Here is a 21,749-nt window from a genome sequence, read left to right as displayed (position 1 = left end):
GGGAAAAAGTCTTGAACCTGACTACTGTGGACACATATCAGGTGTGTCCAACAGACAGAGGCCAATGTTGCCAGAACAAATTTGCAGAGGAAATTAGAAAACCTCTGAAAGAAAATTCACCAGAAGAAAAAAATGAATATGTCACAGTAAACCCAGCTCATAAACAATGAATAAGGATCAGAAGGAAGAGGGAGACCAAGGCAGAGCATCTTAACTGTTATCCAGGCCAGTGGTTTTAGAGACAGGCTGGGAATGTGCTTCCTGGAGAGTAACAGAACTGTAGACGTTCAATGAAAGAGCTGAAGAATTTGGGAACCAGGCAATCCTGCTTGGGAATTCTACTCACTCCACCACCCCAACTAGGCAGTAAAAAAATAATACAGAAGGAAGGAGCACTCCCTTATTTTGCAAAAAGCATGGGAAAGGGACAGGGAGTTGGGAATGAGCACAGAACGGGTAGGAGCAGAAGTGAAGTTTTCACAAGCCCAGCCCCAACACATTGTCAGGGAACTGCAACTGGCAGGACTGGCAGAACCACCTCTCTCTCTGGGCAACAAGGATGTACTAGAGGCAGAATTCCCACTAGAGTGGCATCAGGCAGTAAAGGTTGGGAAAACATTCATTCATTTACTCAACAAATATTTATTGAGGAGTTACTGCTTGCCAGACATTGTGCAAGATCCTTCTGTTGACTGGCAATGAGACAAACAGAAGTGTTTGAGGCTATAACAGATAATGAAAACAAGAGCTGTCTCACTAAATTCAGTAATACTTTGACTCCAAAAGCCCTTTTGGAAAATCTCACTTTACCAAGCTTCCTTCTTTGCAAATGTTCTAATCGTAGCCTTCATTAATTTATTTAACAAGTTGTCCTTTTCTTATTGAATTATTGCGTGTGCTCAGTGCCCAAGTCGGGCCTACTGTTTGTGACCCCATGGGCTGCAGCCCACCAGGCTCCTCTGTCCATGGGATTTTCCAGGCAAGAATACAGAGTGGGTTGCCATTTCCTCCTCCAAGAGACCTTTCCAATCCAGGAATCAAAACTGCACCTCCAGTGTCTCCTCCATTACAGGTGGATTCTTTACCACTGCACCACCTGGGAAGTCATTAAATTATTAGAGATCATTTTTGAAGGAATACTAATCTTTTATTGATTATAGGGATTGAAAATATCCTCTTCTTGTCTGTTGTTTGCCCTTTATGTTTGTTTATGGCAGAAGCAGACATTCATTGCTCTGTGATCTAACAACTCTTTCTATACCTTTTTACAGAACTAACCTCCTTGCCCGTAGTGTTTCTCCTTTAAGACTATAGAAACAGGGCTAGACTTGGGACTGGGATATCTGGGTTATGGCAAAAGTTTTCTAATATTACCAGCATGTGACCTCGGGTAAGTTTCTTGAGACTGAAAATAAACCCCAAACCATCAGACACTCTGCTGGGCTTCTTATATTTGACATCTGATTTAATCTTTACAACCATTTGCCTACTTTTTAGATAGAGAAATAAAGTGACTTACCCAGTGATGCACTTAACCAGAAGGGAAAAAGACTTAATGACAGTCTTGGAAATCAAATTCAAATATGACTCTCAAGTCTATTTTGCTTTCTTCTCGATATGTATTTGAGGATTCTCATGTGAAAAATCACACACACTCAAAAAAGTAGTAAATAGAACTATGATCCTTAAATCCCTTACTTCTCTGAGATTCCATGATTAAAAGCATCTAATGGAAACCAGCAACCATGAGTCACTCTGGAAAGGGACCACTGACTCTAAATCCACTGGTTCTGCAGAAGGGAATAATGAACAGTGAACAACAATGGAGTGAGTAGTATCTTGATTTTAAAAACCATGCAATATTGACTTTGAACAGGATCACCTCATAATAACCAGAGATTATTCATAGAGAGATTACTCATTAATCAGAGACTACATAGAGACCAGAGTAAGCTGGTCTCTGACAAGCTTTGCAATTGCACTGTGAAAAGTACTTGATGTATGCTCCTAAGTTGCTTCAGTCGTGTCCGACTCTGTGCGACCCCATAGATGGCAGCCCACCAGGCTCCCCCATCCCTGAGATTCTCCAGACAAGAACACTGGAGTGGGTTTCCATTTCCTTCTCCAATGCATGAACATGAAAAGTGAAAGTGAAGTCACTCAGTCGTATCCGACTCTTAGAGACCCCATGGACTGCAGCCTACCAGGCTCCTCCATCCATGGGATATTCCAGGCAAGAGTACCGGAGTGGGGTGCCATTGATGTATGGCAGTTACATATTACTGAAAGTCAGTGTTCACTAGGAACTTTGCTTCTACCACCTCCTTTAATTTTCCAGAGAAATTCATGCTGTATTTTACTCTCCGTTTTAAAGATGATCAAGCTGAGACATAGAGAGGTTATATGGTCCTACAGTTAGTAACACCAAAGCCTCTCTCCAAAGCCCCACTCAACAGCATGCAGTCCTGGACTTTAACTTGTTAGAAATCTACACCCAGAATAAAATCACTGCCAAGTGAGGTCCTCTTCTTAGAACAACTTAGTCTTTATGAACATTGTTCTTCATATTGTCATTGTTGAAGAATCTCATTAGATCTTCAGTATTCAAGGAGTCTTCTGAGTTAGCAAAGTGAAAGAAAGTATATCAGAGAGAATTATGGGTCTTTCAAAGAATGCAGTCTATAAATAGACTTGCTAAATACGTATGGAAAACTTTAAGATCATTTTTATTTCTATTTTCCAAAAAGGAAACTATGTCGAAATTTTAAGGCTGACATTTACTTGTTGAGCATCTAAAACTATTTTACCTTTAAAAGTTAGACTGAAAATTTTGTGCTTTCTCCTTCTCTGTTAAAGTTCCCAAAACTCACTTAATATGAATTCCTATGAAAATTAGAGAATTACATGTTCCATAACGTGGTGACATTTAAAACTCCCTCATAAACGACTTATCTCTCCTAGGACTTGTGAGTTAATGTAATGTAGAGAAGGCAATGGCACCCCACTCCAGTATTCTTGCCTGGAAAATCCCATGGATGGAGGAGCCTGGTGGGCTGCAGTCCATGGGGTCCCTAATAGTCGGACACGACTGAGCGACTTCACTTTCACTTCTCACTTTCATGCATTGGAGAAGGAAATGGCAACCCACTCCAGTGTTCTTGCCTGGAGAATCCCAGGGACGGGGGAGCCTGGTGGGCTACCGTCTATGGGGTCACATAGAGTCGGACACAACTGAAGCGACTTAGCAGCAGCAGCAGCAGCAGCAGAGTGGCTGTGGAAAGCCTCATAGAAAGGTTACACTCCAAGGAATAGAAGCTGAAGAAGAGAACAATACATCAAGTTTGTGTGCAGTGTAAATTCCAGAAGAGATTACAACATCTACAGTTATGCTTGCAGTGGGTTTTCAGAGCCAGGAAGACCATGGGTGTGATGTGACAACTCGCTTGAATTGTTCATATCTCTCATACTTTATCATTGCATTTGAAGACTTACCTACACCAAGGTAACCAGATGATAGTCTGCTGCTGCTGCTGCTAAGTCGCTTCAGTCATGTCCAACTCTGTGCGACCCCAGAGACGGCAGCCCACCAGGCTCCCCCGTCCCTGAGATTCTCTAGGCAAGAACACTGGAGTGGGTTGCCATTTCCTTCTCCAATGCATGAAATTGAGAAGTGAAAATGAAGTCGCTCAGTCGTGTCCAACTCCTAGCAAGAGTACTGGAGTGGGTTGCCATTGCCTTTTCTCGATAATAGTCTAGGTAAGTACAATTGGTTTTGAAAATCCCTCTGAGTAAAGTTTCAGAGAAGGCGATGGCACCCCACTCCAGTACTCTTGTTTGGAAAATCCCATGGACAGAGGAGCCTGGTGGGCTGCAGTCCATGGGGTAGCGAAGAATCGGATAGGACAGAGCGACTTCACTTTCACTTTTCACTTTCACGCATTGGAGAAGGAAATGGCAACCCACTCCAGTGTTCTTGCCTGGAGAATCCCAGGGACGGGGAGCCTGGTGGGCTGCCGTCTGTGAGGTCGCACAGAGTCGGACATGACTGAAACGACTTAGCAGCAGCAGCAGCAGCTGAGTAAAGTTTAGATCAAAAAGTGTAGCAACCCACTGTCCTGTGTTCTGCTGCTTATTGCTTGTGTGTATTTGGAACTTTCATTAAGCTATCTTGGAAATTGTCAGAGAATTATCATAACTTTACCTTATTAACCAGAGTCATAGAATTTCTGAGAAGCTCTTGATCCCCTATGACATTTGGTTTTATGTTACTTTTTCTAATTCTGCCTTTAAAAAAAAGGTCTGTTGTGATTCTTCCAAATGCCAAAAGGAGGAAAAACATTTATAGTGATGTTGCATAACATTTACCTTCTAAATATCAAGCTTAGCATATACATAGGGCAATAGGGCATAAAGCGTCTTCCTATTACGTGTGTGTGTTTTATATTATTTTATAAAATGTCATGGAGTGATTTTAATTGCACATTCAAGAAATATTGCCCAAGAAAATGTAAAATTTTAAATATAGAAAAGTTGAGCCCTGAACAGAATCATCCCTCTGAAGTCAAAAACTTTTTAAAATGCGAAAAGACTAACTCTCAGAGTCATTACTGACTCCTCTTTCTTCTCCTTCATCTCCAATATCACTCCATCTCTGGATCTTGATGATTTTACCTGAGAAACATCCAGTGATCACACACTCTCTTTCTCATCTTCCATTAAGATTATATCAATAGCTTCCTTGCCAGTCTTCTAACCAACTCTTTCAACCACTTTAGTTCATTCTCTCTGTCTACCAGAGTAATCTTAAAATTTATGAGTTTGCATCCCTGACTGATAAAATTTGCCAGTCCCATATTGCCTATATAATTTTTTTAAAAAATTACAAAAAGTGCAGTGTCTCACAAAGTGTGATCCTCAGAACAACTGTATCAGAATCAAAGGACCTTACTGAAAGAATAAAAAAAAAGTGGTTCCCTGGCCCCAGCCCAAGCTTACTAAATCCAAATCCCTGGGTCTGAATTCATTAACCTACACTTTAACCTTTTACTCAGAAAGAATAAGTCTCCAGGAGAGAAGAGAAAGCATAAAATACTAGAGAAGTTTTGAGAGTTTTCAGTATCTGTAAATTATGAATAGTTCTTATGTGCACATGCTAAGTCACTTCAGTTATGTCCGACTCTTTGCAACCCCATGGACTGTAGCCCTCCAGGCTCCTCTGTTTTGAGGATTTGCCAGACAAGAACACTGGAGTGAGTTGCCATGCCCTCCTCCAGGGGATCTTTCCCAGCCAGAGATCGAACCAGCATCTTTTATGTCTCCTGCATTGGCAGGTGGGTTCTTCATTACTAGCGCCACCTGGGAAGCCTAATCTGTCCTGTGTCAATTTAATTGTTAGATCAGGAAAAGAATATAGAAGGAAAGAAGGAAAAATATTTCCACCTTCATAATTTACTGTTAACCATTTGGAGAATTTAATTTTACTTTAAGATTAATAAATTAGAGCATGCAGTTTTAATAATCATATAGCTTTTATTTTATGAGAATTCTAAATTCTAGTATCTAATTTGATGTAAGCAGATGCAAATATAATAAATAAGAAAAACAACACTTAATCCCAAAATTTATTATGACAGAAAAGGAACTATAATGCTAACACACACATAAGTTAACGTGTGTCAAATACATCGACAGTTAAAAAATAAGGTAAAACAATCCAAATTTTCAGCAAGGATCATACCATGTTTTATTTGATTAATTTCAGTAATTTTGTAATTAGTGCTTGCAATGTCATTTCTGTATCTGTATGAAATAATTTAAAAGAAAAATGGGTATCAGAAAGAAAATGAAAAGAGTAATAACAAAGTAAAAGAATACAAGGGCAAAAGAACTAAAAAGTAAACATGAGAAAAAAAAGTACAAAGAATCACCACACAATCCCTATGTGTATTCTTTTCAATGGACAAAGAAGTTCAAACTTCATAACATTCAAGTTAAGGTAGCAAAATCAAGGCATGATAAATGTTTTCTTATAAGGTACTTGATAGAGCAATTTTGTTAAAGATTAAACAATATCATTTAAATACAGCATGGAATATTGTGTGTGTGTGTATATATAGATGCACTGAAGTTATTTTTAAATATTTTGTGTAATAAGAAAGAAAACCAGTAGCTCTAGGAAAATAAAATTGATCTCAGGCTCTGAGTTAGTAAATGCTAGTAAAATTTCCTCTCCCTTCTGCCTAGTTGGCAGAGTCATTTACCCTCACCAGATTGTGTCTTCTACCTCTCAAAGCTCTTTTAACATTCACGCTGACCCTCACTGTGCATTGGTGGTCTCCCATAACTATAAGCTATTGTAAAAACAATGAGGACTGCTTGCTTCTAGAGCAACTGAAATGTTTTAAGGTACTTATGTTCCTTAACATAAGGGTGAAGTTGAGAGATCCTAATGCTTAAACTTCATTAGCTTCAGAGAGAAATCCACTTCTGATTGGCTGTTATAAAATGTCTCCTCTGACTAAGTATGCAACTAGAGCTCTGGCTATTTTTTATTTTCAGGAACTTTCAACTTTAACAACTAACAACTTTGTCAACTCATTTGGTTGCTGTCCTTCAAAATCAGGCCCTTACTTTGAATATACATGTTTTATATATATAGAGAGAGAGAAAGACATAGAGACAGAATTAAGATATATTTTATCTTTATATAGATTATCTACATTAATAGTTTTACATATGTATGATCATATGTACTATATATATATAATCTTTAGAGCACTGATTTTCAGAGTCTATGCACTCATGGTGTCTTTTACACATATTTAGATTATCATTGGACTTCTCATATAGACACTTAGTAATACCAAAAATTAACTCCCTCATCTTTCTTATAATTCATGGTACAGACACAAAAACAAAGAAGAATGTTGAGAATATTTGGCATGGATATTATGCTCTAAATTTTTTCAGCATTGCTAAGTGGTATTATAAAATCTGTCCTATATTTCAGGTCTTCAATCTAAGAAAGCTCTAAGAACAAAAAGTCAGCCTTATCTATTCCCTTGCGGCCACTGATTTTATCCACATTTTAAATGTTCACATGAATAAAAATTAGTAATTATATGCACATTTTCAGGACCTGACATACTGACTGTCAGCAAAACACTCCCAAATAATTTTTTCTCATGGTTGGAATACTTGTGATTAAAAATTATTGGGATACATACAATAAAGTACAGAAATGGTATGGACCTAACAGAAGCAGAAGATATTAAGAAGAGGTGGCAAAAATACACAGAAGAACTGTACAAAAAGGATTTTCATGACCCAGATAACCATGATGGTGTGATCACTCACCTAGAGCCAGACATCCTGGAATGTGAGGTCAAGTGGGACTCAGGAAGCATCACTATGAACAAAGCTAGTGGAGGTGACGGAACTCCAGTGGAGCTATTTCAAATCCTAACAGATGATGCTATTAAAGTGTTGCACTCAATATGCCAACAAATTCAGAAAACTCAGCAGTGGTCACAGGACTGGAAAAGGTCAATTTTCATTCCAATCCCAAAGAAAGGCAATGCCAAAGAATGTTCAAACTACTGAACAATTGCACTCATCTCACATGCTAGTAAAGTAATGCTCAAAATTCTCTAAGCCAGTCTTCAACAATACGTGAACCGTGAACTTCCAGATGTTCAAGCTTGTTTTAGAAAGGGCCGAGGAGCCAGAGATCAAATTGCCAACATCTGTTGGATCATCGAAAAAGCAAGAGAGTTCCAGAAAAACATCTACTTCCACTTTATTAAATATGCCAAAGCCTTTGACTGTGTGGATCACAATAAACTGTGGAAAATTCTGAAAGAGGTGGGAATACCAGACCACCTGACCTGCCTCCTGAGAAATCTGTATATAGGTCAAGAAGCAACAGTTAGAACTGGACATGGAACAATAGACTGGTTCCAAATCGGTTAAGGAGTATGTCAAGGATGTGTTTTATCACCCTGCTTATTTAACTTATATGCAGAGTACATCATGTGAAATGCCAGGCTGGATGAAGCACAAGCTGAAATCAGGATTGACAGGAGAAATATCAATAACCTCAGATATGCAGATGACACCACCCTTATGGCAGAAAGTAAAGAAGAACTAAAGATTCTCTTGATGAAAATGAAAGAGGAGAGTGAAAAAGTTGGCTTAAAACTCAGCATTCAGAAAACAAAGATCATGGTATCTGGTCCCATCACTTCATGGCAAATAGATGGGGAAACAGTGGAAACAGTGACAAACTTTATTTTGGGGGGCTCTAAAATAACTGCAGATGGTGACTGCAGCCATGAAATTAAAAGACACACTCCTTGGAAGGAAAGTTATGACCAACCTAGACAGCATATTAAAAAGCAGAGACATTACTTTGCCAACAAAGGTCCATCTAGTCAAAGTTTTTCCGGTTTTTCCAGTAGTCATGTATGGATGTGAGAGTTTGACTATAAACAAAGCTGAGTGCCAAAGAATTGATGCTTTTGAACTGTAGTGTTGGAGAAGGCTCTTGAGAATCCCTTGGACTGCAGGGAGATCCAACCAGTCCATCCTAAAGGAAATCAGTCCTGAATATTCATTGGAAGGACTGATGTTGAAGCTGAAACTCCAATACTTTGGCCACCTGATGTGAAGAACTGACTCATTTGAAAAGACCCTGATGCTGGAAAGGATTGAAGGCAGGAGGAAAAGGAGACAACAGAAGATGAGATGGTTGGATAGCATCACCGACTCAATGAACATGAGTTTGAGTAAACTCTGGGAGTTGGTGTTGGACAGGGAAGCCTGGTGTGCTGCAGTCCATGGGTTTGCAAAGAGTCAGACATGACTGAGTGACTAACTGAACTGAACTGTAAAAGCTGTATGTAAAGCCCTATAAATTCATCAATTATTCCCATTCCCCACATCGGTGAGTAATGGAGTATTAAAATGAATCCTGAAAACATAAAATGACCAAAGTATATGTAGGAACAGAACTGAAGTGATCAGATGCACTTCTCCAAGTTCTTAAAAATATGAGATCTATAGTAAACAGAAGAGCAGGAACTTCCCACATCAATGGCTAATGAACAGTTTATGATGTTACTGACTACTTCCCCAGTGAACACTCACTGGAAAAACATTTCAGTACTAAACAATGTTGTGCTTTGTTATTGCAAAACACTAACAAATTGCATGATCATATTCCTTTCACAAGTAAAAGGAGCTCTGGGCATTGTAGCCCTGGACAAACAATGCTAAGATATTAAGACATAATGGAGCTCACTTGGAGGTTTAGCAGAGGAAAATATCGCAATGAAAGATCTTCATTTTACCCTGCTGGCTTTAACGAGTACATAGTAAAGTGTCAAGATCTACTGTCTTAAGTTCAATCTTTCTATAATAATAGGTTTCTTGTTATTAATTTGTATTTTCTCCCTAGACACAGGGATCTGTGATCCACTTTATTCTCTTGAGTCCAGACCCATGCTGACAACCAACAGAAAGCTACTTATAAAGGTATGAGACTCTTTAGACATGTGGCAACCCTAAACTAATCTTAACAATAAAAAGTCAATCCTGTGTAAAAGCTGTCCCAAACTTCCAGAGCTGGTCCACATGTGAGACCAACACTATCTACGGAGAGAACATTCAACAACCTACATGTCTGTCAGCAGGAAGACTGTGCTTCTAACTTTACAGTTTTTTCTGAGTAGATTCTATCTGGGCTCCATAAATCTAGTCCCGCTTCTGCCTTCATATATTGCCCTGGCATTCTCTGTTGTCTAGAAGATTAAAAAAAGAAGAAGAAGAAGAAATGTTTAAATTCCAACAACTCTTCTGATAACCCTTTTCTTTCAGGAACTGATCTGACTACTTTCTCATTGAAAAATACATCCTCACTTGAGAATTGTCACACAAATGCACAGAATTGTCATTCCACTCTTTTCCATCACTGTAAAAGACTGGATCTACAAATGCCCCCAAACCGAAAGTATTAGTGTGTTTCAGTGAGTACTCTAACGGCTGCCCTGGTTTGGTCATAGAGCGTCAAGTATAAAAGGAAAGAATTTATTCTTAAGGACTGCATAGTAACTAAACCACACAAGAATTGTACACCTGCAGTTTGTTACTGCTACTATAATCTTTTCTAAGGCAAAGAGACAGCGACAACACATTCCTTAAATATTTCTAAATGTTAGGCCTGCTCTCCATGGCACATAGCACTGAAAGAGAAATCGCTATGATAAGCATCTTTCTCCTGAGGTGACAGTCTAACACCTGCAGGGGAATATTTCCTTCCCTAAATATTCTGGGTATGATGCTGGTGAGAATTAATATTTGTAAAATTCATAGTTTCTCGCTTAGCCCCAGAGAAATAAGGGAGTACCTAACCTATGTTTAGTGATTGTTATCCCTGAAATTTTTTTATCATAAGAGTGATAAAATTGTCTTAGAAAAGAAGTTATTAGTAACTACATCCAACATTGCACTAAAAATGTGACCCTGGAAAGTGGATCACAACTCTGTTTCTCTATAAAATTTGAAGTTTTAAAGACTTTGCAATGCGTTAGCTACCAAGGATCCACAAGGGAAAGTTCCCACCCTCCATGTGAAGTGGCTGAGGTGAAACGATTTCAGAGTATAGCATATCCAGCCTATGGGATTAGCTGCTCAAGCACCCAACCAACCTTTTAAAACAAAGGAGTAATGCCAGGACTGCTTCTTTAAACGTGGTCTCCACTGAGAGGATGCATGTGCATGCTAGGTCAGCTCAGTTGTGTCTAACTCTTTGCAACCCCATGGACTGTCGTCCACCAGCCCCCTCTGTCCATGGAATTCTCCAGGAAAAAATACTGGAGTTGGTTTCTATGCCCTCCTCCAGAGGATCTTTCCAACCCAGGGATCAAACTCATGTGTCTTATGTCTTCTGCATTGGCTGGTGGGTTCTTAACCTTTAGTGCCAGCTGGGAAGCCCCTCCACTGAGAGAGTGACTTGGAATTTCACCTTAAGCATCAAAAGGGTGTATGTTCATTCCTTGAGGGAATCCCTCCAACTGTATTCCTGTCCATTTAAAGTGTATCTGTGATTTACCAAGCCCCATATGAAGGGAATTTGGAAAGTCACATAATATTGAGGATAAGAACCTATTTATATCAGCTAATAGCCTTGCAGGAATTTAGGAAATACATAATAAAATAAACAGGACCATGCTGATTTACATGTAAAAGCAATGTTTATGAAATGCTAAGCAATGTGTAGCCTTGAAAAGAGGCATCACAACTTTCCCACTGGGACGCTAAGCATGGTACTGCAGTGAGAAGTTTAAGGGAGACAACACAGACCCACAGCCAAAACGGAGTGTTGACTGCAGTTGACAAAAATTATAAATGTAAAATGTTCAATGACTCAGGATTCTCTTTGTAAATACTCTCTGTGCCTCTTCCACATTTTAAGTTGCAATTTTGTTAGGCCATCTCTTTCTTTCCCCTCTTGGGGCTTAGTAATGATATCACCGTGATATTGCAGTACTAAGATTTGAAATTGCATGTGCTCCTAAATACTGGTTCTAGAAATCTCAAAAATAGAAGAAAGAGAACATGTTTCTCTGTACAAGAGCAGAAAAAATATTTTTCTGCCTCATACAGTTAGTTCTGATAAAATGGTAAATGGAGAACATCTACAAAAGTATCAATCTTGTACATCTATCAAATATGTGAATATTTGTACATCTATCAAATATGTGAATAAGTATAAGCTATTGTATGTTAGGTTATTGAGACTGTCTGTCCTTAAAAGTGTTATTTGTACAAAGAAGTTTTCTGGGGCACCTGGACTTCAAAGGTTATTGCTCTGCCCTGAGAAATTTAACCTGTTAAACTTCCAGGTTTGTGATTCTGATTGTCAGTATTTCAGTGATTATTTGCCCTGGTGATAATGTTCAAATTGGCATCCCTGGGACTTCCCTGGTGGTCCAGTGATTAAGATTCCACACTTCCACTGCAGGGGGCATGGGTTCCATTCCTGGTCCAGAAACCAAGACCCCACATACCACAAAAAAAAAAACAAAAAAAAAAAAACAGGAAAAAAAAATGGCATCTTGTTCCCTGAAAGTATAAATCATTGTGAGGCTGCATGGCACAGGAGCAATTGTGAGGAGATACCCCACATCCAAGGGCAGAGAAGCCCCAGTAAGATGGTAGCAGGGAAGAAATCACATTTAAAATCAAACCCCATTTCTGCCAGAGACGCTCAGAGGGCTCAAACAAACCTTGTACACACCAGGACCCAGAGACCCACAGAGACTGAGACAGAACTGTGTTTGAATGTCTCCTGTGGAGGTACGGGTCAGCAGTGGACTGCCACAGGGGCAGGGGCTCTGGGTGCAGCAGAACTACATATGGCATAAGTCCTCTTGGAGGAGGTCACCATTAACCCCACCATAGAGCCACCAGAACTATACAGGATTGGGAAACAAACTCTTGGTTCATACAAACAGAACCTTGTGTGCACCAGGACCCAAGAAAAGGAGCAGTGACCCCACAAGAGACTGACCCAGACTTGTCCGGGAGTGTCCAGGAGTCTCCAGTGGAGGCGTGGGCTGGCAATGGCCTGCTGCAGGGTTGGGGGCACATGCATGAGACCTTTTGAAGGAGGCTGCCGTTATCTTCATTACCTCCACCATACTTTAGTAAAGTAAAGTAAATGTCCCTCAGTCGTGTCTGACTCTTTGCGACCCCATGGACTGAAGCCTACCAGGTTCCTCCGTCCATGGGATTTTCCAGGCAAGAATACTGGAGTGGGTTGCCATTTCCTTCTCCAGGAGATCTTCCCAACCCAGGGATCAAACCCAGGTCTCCCACGTTGTAGGCAGACGCTTTACCGTCTGAGCCACGGGGGAAGTCCCCAGGTAAATAACTGGGGAGGGAACATATTCCAACCTATCAACAGAAAATCGGATTAAAGATTTACTGAACATGGCCCCACCCATCAGAACAAGGCCCAATTTTCCCCTCAGTCAGTCTCTCCCAGAAGGAAACTTCCATAAACCTCTTACCCTTCTCCATCAGAGGGAAGACAGACTAAAAACCACAATCACAGGAAACTAACCAATCTGATCACACGGACCACAGCCTTGTCTAACTCAATGAAACTATGAGCCATGCCATGTAGGGACACCCAAGACGGACAGGTCATGGTGGAGAATTCTGACAAAATGTGGTCCATTGGAGAACAGAATGGCAAACCAGTATTCTTGCCTTGAGAACCCCATGAACAGTATGAAAAGGCAAAATGATAGGATACTGAAAGATGAACTCCCCAGGTCAGTAGGTGCCCAGTATGCGACTGGAAAGCAGTGGAGAAATAACTCCAGAAAGAATGCAGAGATGGAGCCAAAGCAAAAACAACACTCACTTGTGGATGTGATTCGTGCTGGAAGCAAGGTCCAATGCTGTAAAGAGCAATATTGCATAGGAACCTGGAATGTTAGGTCCATGAATCAAGGCAAATTTCAAAGTGCTCAAACAAGAGATGGCAAGAGTGAACATGGACATTTAGTAATCAGCAAAATAAAATGGACTGGAATGGGTGAATTTAACTCAGATGACCATTATATCTACTACTGTGGGCAAGAATCCCTTAGAAGAAATGGACTAGCCATCATAGTCAACAAAAGAGTCCAAAATGCAGTACTTGGATGCAATCTCAAAAATGGCAGAATGACCTCTGTTCGTTTCCAGGGCAAACCATTCAACATCATGGTAATCCAAGTCTATGCCCCAACCAGTAATACTGAAGAAGCTGAAATTGAACAGTTCTATGAAGACCTAGAAGACCTTCTAGAACTGACACCCAAAAAAGATATCCTTTTCATTATAGGGGACTGGAATGCAAAAATAGGAAGTCAAGAAATACCTGGAGTAACAGGCAAATTTGGCCATGGAGTACAGAATGAAGCAAGGCAAAAGCTAATAGAGTTTTGCCAAGAGAATGCACTGGTCATAAAAAATACCCTCTCCCAACAACACAAGAGAAGACTCTACACATGGATATCACCAGATGGTCAATTCCAAAATCAGATTGATTATATTATTTGCAGCCAAAGATGTAGAAGCTCTATCAGTTCAGTTCAGTCGTGTCTGACTCTTTGCAACCCCATGAATCGCAGCATTCCATGTCTCCTGTCCATCACCATCTTCCAGAGTTCATTCAAACTCACATCCATCGAGTCGGTGATGCCATCCAACCATCTCATCCCCTGTCGTCTCCTTTTCTTCCTGCCCTCAATCCCTCCAAGCATCAGAGTCTTTTCCAATGAGACAACTCTTCGCATGAGGTGGCCAAAGTACTGGAGTTTCAGCTTTAGCATCATTCCTTCCAAAGAACACCCAGGGCTGATCTCCTTTAGAATGGGCTGGTTGGATTTCCTTGCAGTCCAAGGGACTCTCAAGAGTCTTCTCCAACACCACAGTTCAAAACCATCAATTCTTTGGAGCTCAGCTTTCTTCAGAGTCCAACTCTCGCACCCATACATGACCACTGGAAAAACCATAGCCTTGACTAGATGGACCTTTATTGGCAAAGTAATGTCTCTGCTTTTCAATATGCTATCTAGGTTGGTCATAACTTTCCTTCCAAGGAGTAAGCATCTTTTAATTTCATGGCTGCAGTCACCATCTGCAGTGATTTTGGAGCCCAGAAAGAGATTCTTGCCATCTCTTCTTAATATCTTCTGCTTCTGTTAGGTCCATACCATTTCTGTCCTTTATCGAGCTCATCTTTGCATGAAATGTTCCTTTGGTATCTCAAGAAGAGGTACACAGAATACACAGAAGAACTATACAAAAAGATCTTCATGACCCAGATAACGACAATGATGTGATCACCAACCTAGAGCCAGACATCCTGCATGCAAAGTCAAGTAGGCCTTAGGAAGCATCACTACGAACAAAGCTAGTGGAGGTGATGGAATTCCAGTTGAGCCATTTCAAATCCTGAAAGATTATGCTGTGAAAGTGCTACACTCAATATACCAGCAAATTTGGAAAACTCAGCAGTGGCCACAGGACTAGAAAATGTGAGTTTTCATCCCTATCACAAAGAAAGGCAATGCCAAAGAATGTTCAAACTACTGCACAATTGCACTCATCTCACACGCTAGTAAAGTAATGCTCAAAATTCTCCAAGCCAGGCTTCAACAGTACATGAACCTTGGACTTCCAGATGTTCAAGTTGGATTTAGAAAAAGCAGAGGAACCAGAATCAATTGCCAACATCCATTGTATCATCAAAAAAGCAATAGAGTTCCAGAAAAACATCTATTTCTGCTTTCTTGAATATGCCAAAGCCTTTGACTGTGTGAATCACAATAAACTGTGGAAAATTCTTTAAGAGATGGGAATACCAGACCACCTGACCTGTCTCTTGAGAAATCTGTATGCAGGTCAGGAAACAACAGTAAAAACTGGACATGGAACAACAACAGACTGGTTCCAAATCAGGAAAGGAGTATGTCAAGGCCATATATTTTCACCCTGCTAATGTAACTTATATGCAGAGTACATCATGAGAAACGCTGGGCTGGATGAAGCACAAGCTGGAATAAAGATTGCTGGGAGAAATATCAATAACCTCAGATCAGAAGATGACACCAGCCTTATGGCAGAAAGCAAAGAAGACTTAAAGAGCCTCTTGATGAAAGTGAAAGAGGAGAGTGAAAAAGTTGGCTTAAAACTCAACACTCAGAAAACTAAGATCATGGCATCTGGTCTCATCACTTCATGGCACATAGATAGGGAAACAGTGGAAACCATGACAGACTTTATTTTTGGGGGCTCCAAATTAACTGCAGATGGTGACTGCAGCCATGAAATTAAAAGACACTTACTCCTTGGAAGGAAAGTTATGACCAACCTAGACAGCATGTTAAAAAGCAGAGACATTACTTTGTCAACAAAGGTCTGTCTAGTAAAGGCTATGGTTTTTCCAGTGGTCATATATGGATGTGAGAGTTGGACTATAAAGAAAGCTAAGGGTAGAAGAATTGATGCTTTTGAACTGTGGTGTTGGAGAAGACTCTTGAGAATCCCTTGGACTGCAAGGAGATCTAACCAGTCCGTCCTAAAGGAGATCAGTCCTGGGTGTTCATTGGAAGGACTGATGTTGAAGCTGAAACTTCAATACTTTGGCCACCTGATGCGAAGAGCTGACTCATTAGAAAAGACCCTGATGCTGGAAAAAATTGAAGGCAGGAGGAGAAGGGGACAGCAGAGGATGAGATGGTTGTATGGCATCACCAACTCAATGGACATGAGTTTGAGTAAACTCCGGGAGTTGGTGATGGACAGAGAGGCCTGGCTTGCTGCAGTAAATGGAGTAACAAAGAGTCGAACATGACTGAGCAACTGAACTGAACTGAACTGAGAAGAGCACTTTTGGAATTCTCTTTCTTCTTCCTTTATACATAAATATCCCAGTAACTCCATGAAAATGCTGAATTCTTCATTCAAAGGATTCAAAACTCTTTGTCTCATTTCAATTAAATCCAGTAAATCCTGGGGCATTCTGAATCACAGTAACAGAAATAAGAACCTTGAGACCACATAGGTTTCTTTTAAAGGAGAGGGAAGAAAATCATTTTTAGCTAATAGCATATTTAGGGAAGACATACTTAGCATCTTTCTTGAAGCCTGGAGTTTGAAAAATAGAATATATCTTGAACTTCTCTTTTACTTTTAACTTGAATTTCCAGCATCTATTTGCAAAACTGTGTTCAAATATAGCATGCAAGTCCCTCATTGGAATCTCCTGATTTACAGATGAACAAATTAGAGAGCAACTGGGTTAAGTAAGAATATCAGAATCAAACACTAAGGAGAAAAAGAGTAACATATTAAAATGTTAAGCACTAATTTCTGAGTGTGTGGACCAGCAGCTGCTTCTGAGGGTATAAAATTAATTCCATGTGAGATTTTATCTAGTAATTAAATAAATTCTAGCCTCAATTCTAGTGCTAGGGGGAAAAACTTCTGAAATGTTACAGAAATAGACTCAGTTATATGGAAGAGAAATCCTTTCCTGTATTACTCATAAAGAGTCTTTTTCTAGATCACTCGTCAGAGCTATCATTTTACTTTGCTTTTCTTATTTCAAACAGTATAAAGGAAAAATATTTGAGATGTTTATGGGTTCATGCTAAAGAGAAGAAAAAGTAATAGTTTCCTTCATGTTTATCTTCTCTTCCTGTCATCTAATTTTATATTGTACTATATAGAGGAGATCCATCCAGTCAAGCCTAAAGGAAATCAGTCCTGAATATTCATTGAAAGGACTGATGCTGAAGCTGAAACTCCAATACTTTGGCCACCTAATGCAAAGAACCGACTCATTGGAAAAGACCCTGATGCTGAAGACTGAAGACAAGAGGAGAAGGGGACGACAGAGGATGAGATGGATGGCATCACCAATGCGATGGACATGAGTTTGAGTAGGCTCCAGGAGTTGGTGATGGACAGGGAAGCCTGGCATGCTGCAGTACATGGGGTTGCAAAGAGTTAGACACAACTGAGTGACTGAACTGAACTGAACTGATACTCAAAATTATTATTCATTCTCTTCCCCTTATAGAATATCTTGATTTTAACTAAGCATAACATTTCTGTAAGCAAATTGCCTTAAAGTAGACTCTGTTATCCATGTAGCATTCTTGATGCTTTCATGAAATGACATTTATAAGAAAATACAGATATATAAGGAGGCAGAGGACTTCCCAGGTGCCGCTAGTGGTAAAGAACCTGCCTGCCAGTGCAGGACATGTAAGAGACCGGGGTTTGATCCTTGGGTAGGGAAGATCCCATTGGGGAGTACACGGCAACCCACTCCAGTATTCTTGTCTGGAGAATCCCATGGACAGAGAGGAGCCTGGCTAGCTATAGTCCATAGAGTTGCAAAGAGTTTGAAGTGACTGAGCATGCACTCAAGGAGGCAGCATATGAAAAGCACTTGAGTCCCAACTAGTAGAAAAAATATTTTTTTAATTAAGTAATTAAGGGTTACTTTAATTTCTTCTTTCTATTAACTACAGTAAGGAAGGGAAAGATACGATTAGCTAAAGTGAAAGTGTTAGTCGCTCAGTTGTGTCCGACTCTTTGTTGACCCTATGGACTGTACCCCACCAGGCTCCTCTGTCCATGGGTTTTGCCAGGCAAGAATACTGGAGTGGGCTGCCATTTCCTTCTCCAGGGGGTCTTCCCAACCCAGGGATCAAACCTGGGTCTCCTGCATTGCAGCAGATTCTTTACTGCCTGAGCCACCAAGGAAGCCCCTGAGGCAAATCCATATTTCAAATAATTAAGGAGCAGAATGAGGGAATCAATTGTCTGGCCAATTAATAAGAAAAGCAATTGTGTTTTCAGATGTTAATTTGACCTTATTGAGTCAAAGCATCCATTCACTAGGATGAGACACAAATTAGGAAAGACTGTGGAGTGTGTCTAGGAGCTGAAACAACAGACACAGACAGAAATAATCATGATGTCAACCTAGTGTGACTGGATGTAGTGGTATAATTGAAGAAAATTCTGCAGGAACATAGAGGGGGAAGGCATTATTTTGTTTGGGGGTAATAGGCAAGGGTGAAAAAAGACTTCAAGGTGATAATGTGTTTTCTACCACACCATCCAAATGATCCCTTGCTGTGTGAATAGGTTAATAGAAAAATTACTTATAAAACTATATGTTGTAGCCTGAGTAGTAAGCTCTTCCTTCATCAAGATTTAACAAAGTTGGATAGTTAAACTGTACATTCTTTTATAGTTACTGCCTGCTGACTCAAGTGGAAACTCCTTTTCAAAATCTCTATTATCTGGCTTTAACCTACCTTTCTGATTTTAAGTTTCAACAAGTCACTTTCTACTTCAGAAAGCTAGAATATTCTGGAGGTCAACTGTCCTGTATATAATTTTACTATTTCTTCTGCCTAAAATGTCCTTTCTACTTTTGTCTGTCATGATTATCAATCTCTCATTCCAGAGTTAACTCAAATGCTATGTCAATCTTTCTATTCATCAGTAGTGGGTTAAAGATTTCATAAATTCATTGTCAGTCACCTACCAAGAGGTAGGGTCTATTTATCTACTCCCGTAAATCTGGGCTGAGTCAAATCTGACTATTTTGACCAATAGAATATGACAGACATCATATTATATCAGTTCTGGATCTAGCCTTTAAGAGAAATGGCACCTTCTTCATCCTCCTTCATGGTATGCTCCCTCAGGGGGAAGCCAGCTGCCATGTGAGAAGTCCAACCACCCTGTCATGCTGTGAGGAAGCCTGAGCCATCCACGTGCAGTAGCCCACAGTTAGATTTTGGGAGTGAGACACCCAGCCATGCCCAAGTTCCCAACATCCCAGTTGAGGTCATAGACGTGTGAGTGAAGACAATGTCTTGGGAGAACTAGCCTCATTGAATCTTTAGATGGCTGCATTGCCAGGTTGCCATATATGGAATACCGTCTTGCTTTTCAACACTGTTTTAGAGCACACATACCCACGTGCACACAAGTTCAACAGAACCAGAAGATCTGAGGAGGGAGCTGGATCTTCGGAGGGACCTGAATAGGATCAACATCTTGGCTAAGTCTAGGAGACACCATTCATATTATGCTGGTTTTGCTTTTTATGAGACTGTACGGGGGCTTCCCTAGTGGCTCAGAGGTTAAAGCGTCTGCCTGCAATGCAGGAGACCTGGGTTCGATCCCTGGGTAGGGAAGATCCCCTGGAGAAGGAAATGGCAACCCACTCCAGTATTCTTGCCTGAAGAATCCGATGGATGAAGGAGCCTGGTGAACTACAGTCCACGGGGTTGCAGAGTCGGACACGACCGAGCGACTTCACTTTCACTTTCCTTTCACAAAACAAGACCTTAGAGGAAGAAAACGTGTTCAGTTGGCCATCCTGAACTTGAAGTATAAATTATCCACTGGTCTTTTAAATGCATCTTTCTTCCTTCTTCATACTGGTTATAATTGTTTTAGAAATCTCAGAAAATATCAGAATTGGTTGTTTCAAAATGTATACTACTCTGGCATCTGTGTTCTATGTAAGATCAGCCAAGAATCTTTTATAATTTACTATTGTGGAAGATCCTCTAGATCTGGTTAAATTAAAAGAGGGCTATTAACAGTTTCCCAGATGGAGGAAAAAAGAGACTGTGGGTTCAAAGACAATTATAATTCTCCAAATGTTCCCATGTATTTGCATTTGCTTGTTGACTGCTTTTATCACACAATAAAACTAACAACTTTCTGCATCCAAATGCAACAGAAAACAATCTTTACTGAGAAAAAAAATTTTAAGATAAATTGCTGTGTGCTAAAGTCTTATTGGGAGAAGGCAATGGCAACCCACTCCAGTACTCTTGCCTGGAAAATCCCATGGGGCTTCCCTGGTGGCTCAGATGAATCCACCTGCAATGCACAAAACCCAGGTTCGATCCCTGGGTCAGGAAGATCCCCTGGAGAAGAGAATGGCAACCCACTCCAATATTCTTGCCTAGAGAATTTCATGGACAAAGGAGCCTGGTGTGTTATGGGGTCACAAAGAGCCTGGTGTGACCATGGGGTCACAAAGAGGCAGACACAACTGAGGGACTAACACAACAACAACAAAGTCTTATTCAAACATTTTTGCAATTTCTGATTGTCAAATTAGAGTTGCCTAAGACCTATTGGGGCAATAAAACATTTGCTGAGAGCAGAATATATTCTAGATAAAGACAGAACTCAGTGTTTTGACTTTAAGTATTTTTTAAATCAAAATGCATAATATCTACTTATAAATGGGTACATATACATCTACAAAATCAAAACCAAACTTCTTTTCCAGAGATTTTTCTACTATTCCAACAGTCCAATATTGCAAACTAGTATCTCCAGTATATCTTATGATTGAAACAAATATCAACATCACCTGGAACCTCAGAGGAAAGTATTCATTTTAATAAGTTAGTGTTAGTCTCTCAGTCCTGTCTGATTCTTTGTGACCTCATGGACTGTAGGCCACCAGGCTCCTCTGTCCATGGAATTCTTCAGGCAAAAATAATGGAGTGGAGAGCCATTTCCGTTTCCAGAGGATCTTCCTGACCCAGGGATCGAACCCAGGTCTTCTGCAATGGAGGCAGATTCTTTACTGTCTGAGCCACCAGTGAAGCCCATAATAAGACAAGCAGATAATTATTTGATAAATGTGAGCATATGTGTGTTCATGGAGCCAATGACAAAATTTAGTCTTCATAGCATCCACTGCTTACAGGATATATAAGCTTTTCCTAATTCCAACTTCTGTCTCTTCTGCCTCTCTTGTCTCTCAAATTTATAAATAAAATTTTAAATCTAGGAAACTATTTATCTCACTTGCTCCTTCATTGGTTTATTCATTCAGTAAATATTCATTAAGCCCTCACTATGTTTGGGCACAGTTTTAGGCACATACATCAATGAAATGACATCAAAGATTCCTTCTCTAGTGGAGTTTATATTTTTGTGAGGTCAGGAAGAGACAGGCATTAAAGCATAAATTTAATAAATATGTAAATTATATTTCAGAAGCCAAAGATTATGGAACTTGTTCAGAATAAGTGCTCCCAGGAGTGCATGGGAAGAAAGAGGGGTGCAATTGATCAGTCAATCAAGCCATTGGCTTACAGTAAAGTTCTTCACAGCTTCTGCAACTT

General features: G+C 40.1%; 1 non-coding gene across 1 annotated transcript; it reads left to right on the top strand.

Annotated features, from left to right (window-relative positions):
* Positions 1-19,715: 19,715 nt before the first annotated feature.
* On the top strand, positions 19,716-19,787 carry TRNAC-GCA (transfer RNA cysteine (anticodon GCA)). The gene has a single exon. It is a non-coding gene; the product is annotated as a tRNA-Cys (tRNA).
* The last annotated feature ends 1,962 nt before the right edge of the window (positions 19,788-21,749 follow it).

Source organism: Bos javanicus, chromosome 11 (assembly GCF_032452875.1).
Source record: "Bos javanicus breed banteng chromosome 11, ARS-OSU_banteng_1.0, whole genome shotgun sequence".
Classification (NCBI taxonomy): domain Eukaryota; kingdom Metazoa; phylum Chordata; class Mammalia; order Artiodactyla; family Bovidae; genus Bos; species Bos javanicus.
This window is presented reverse-complemented; position numbering and strand designations above follow the sequence as displayed.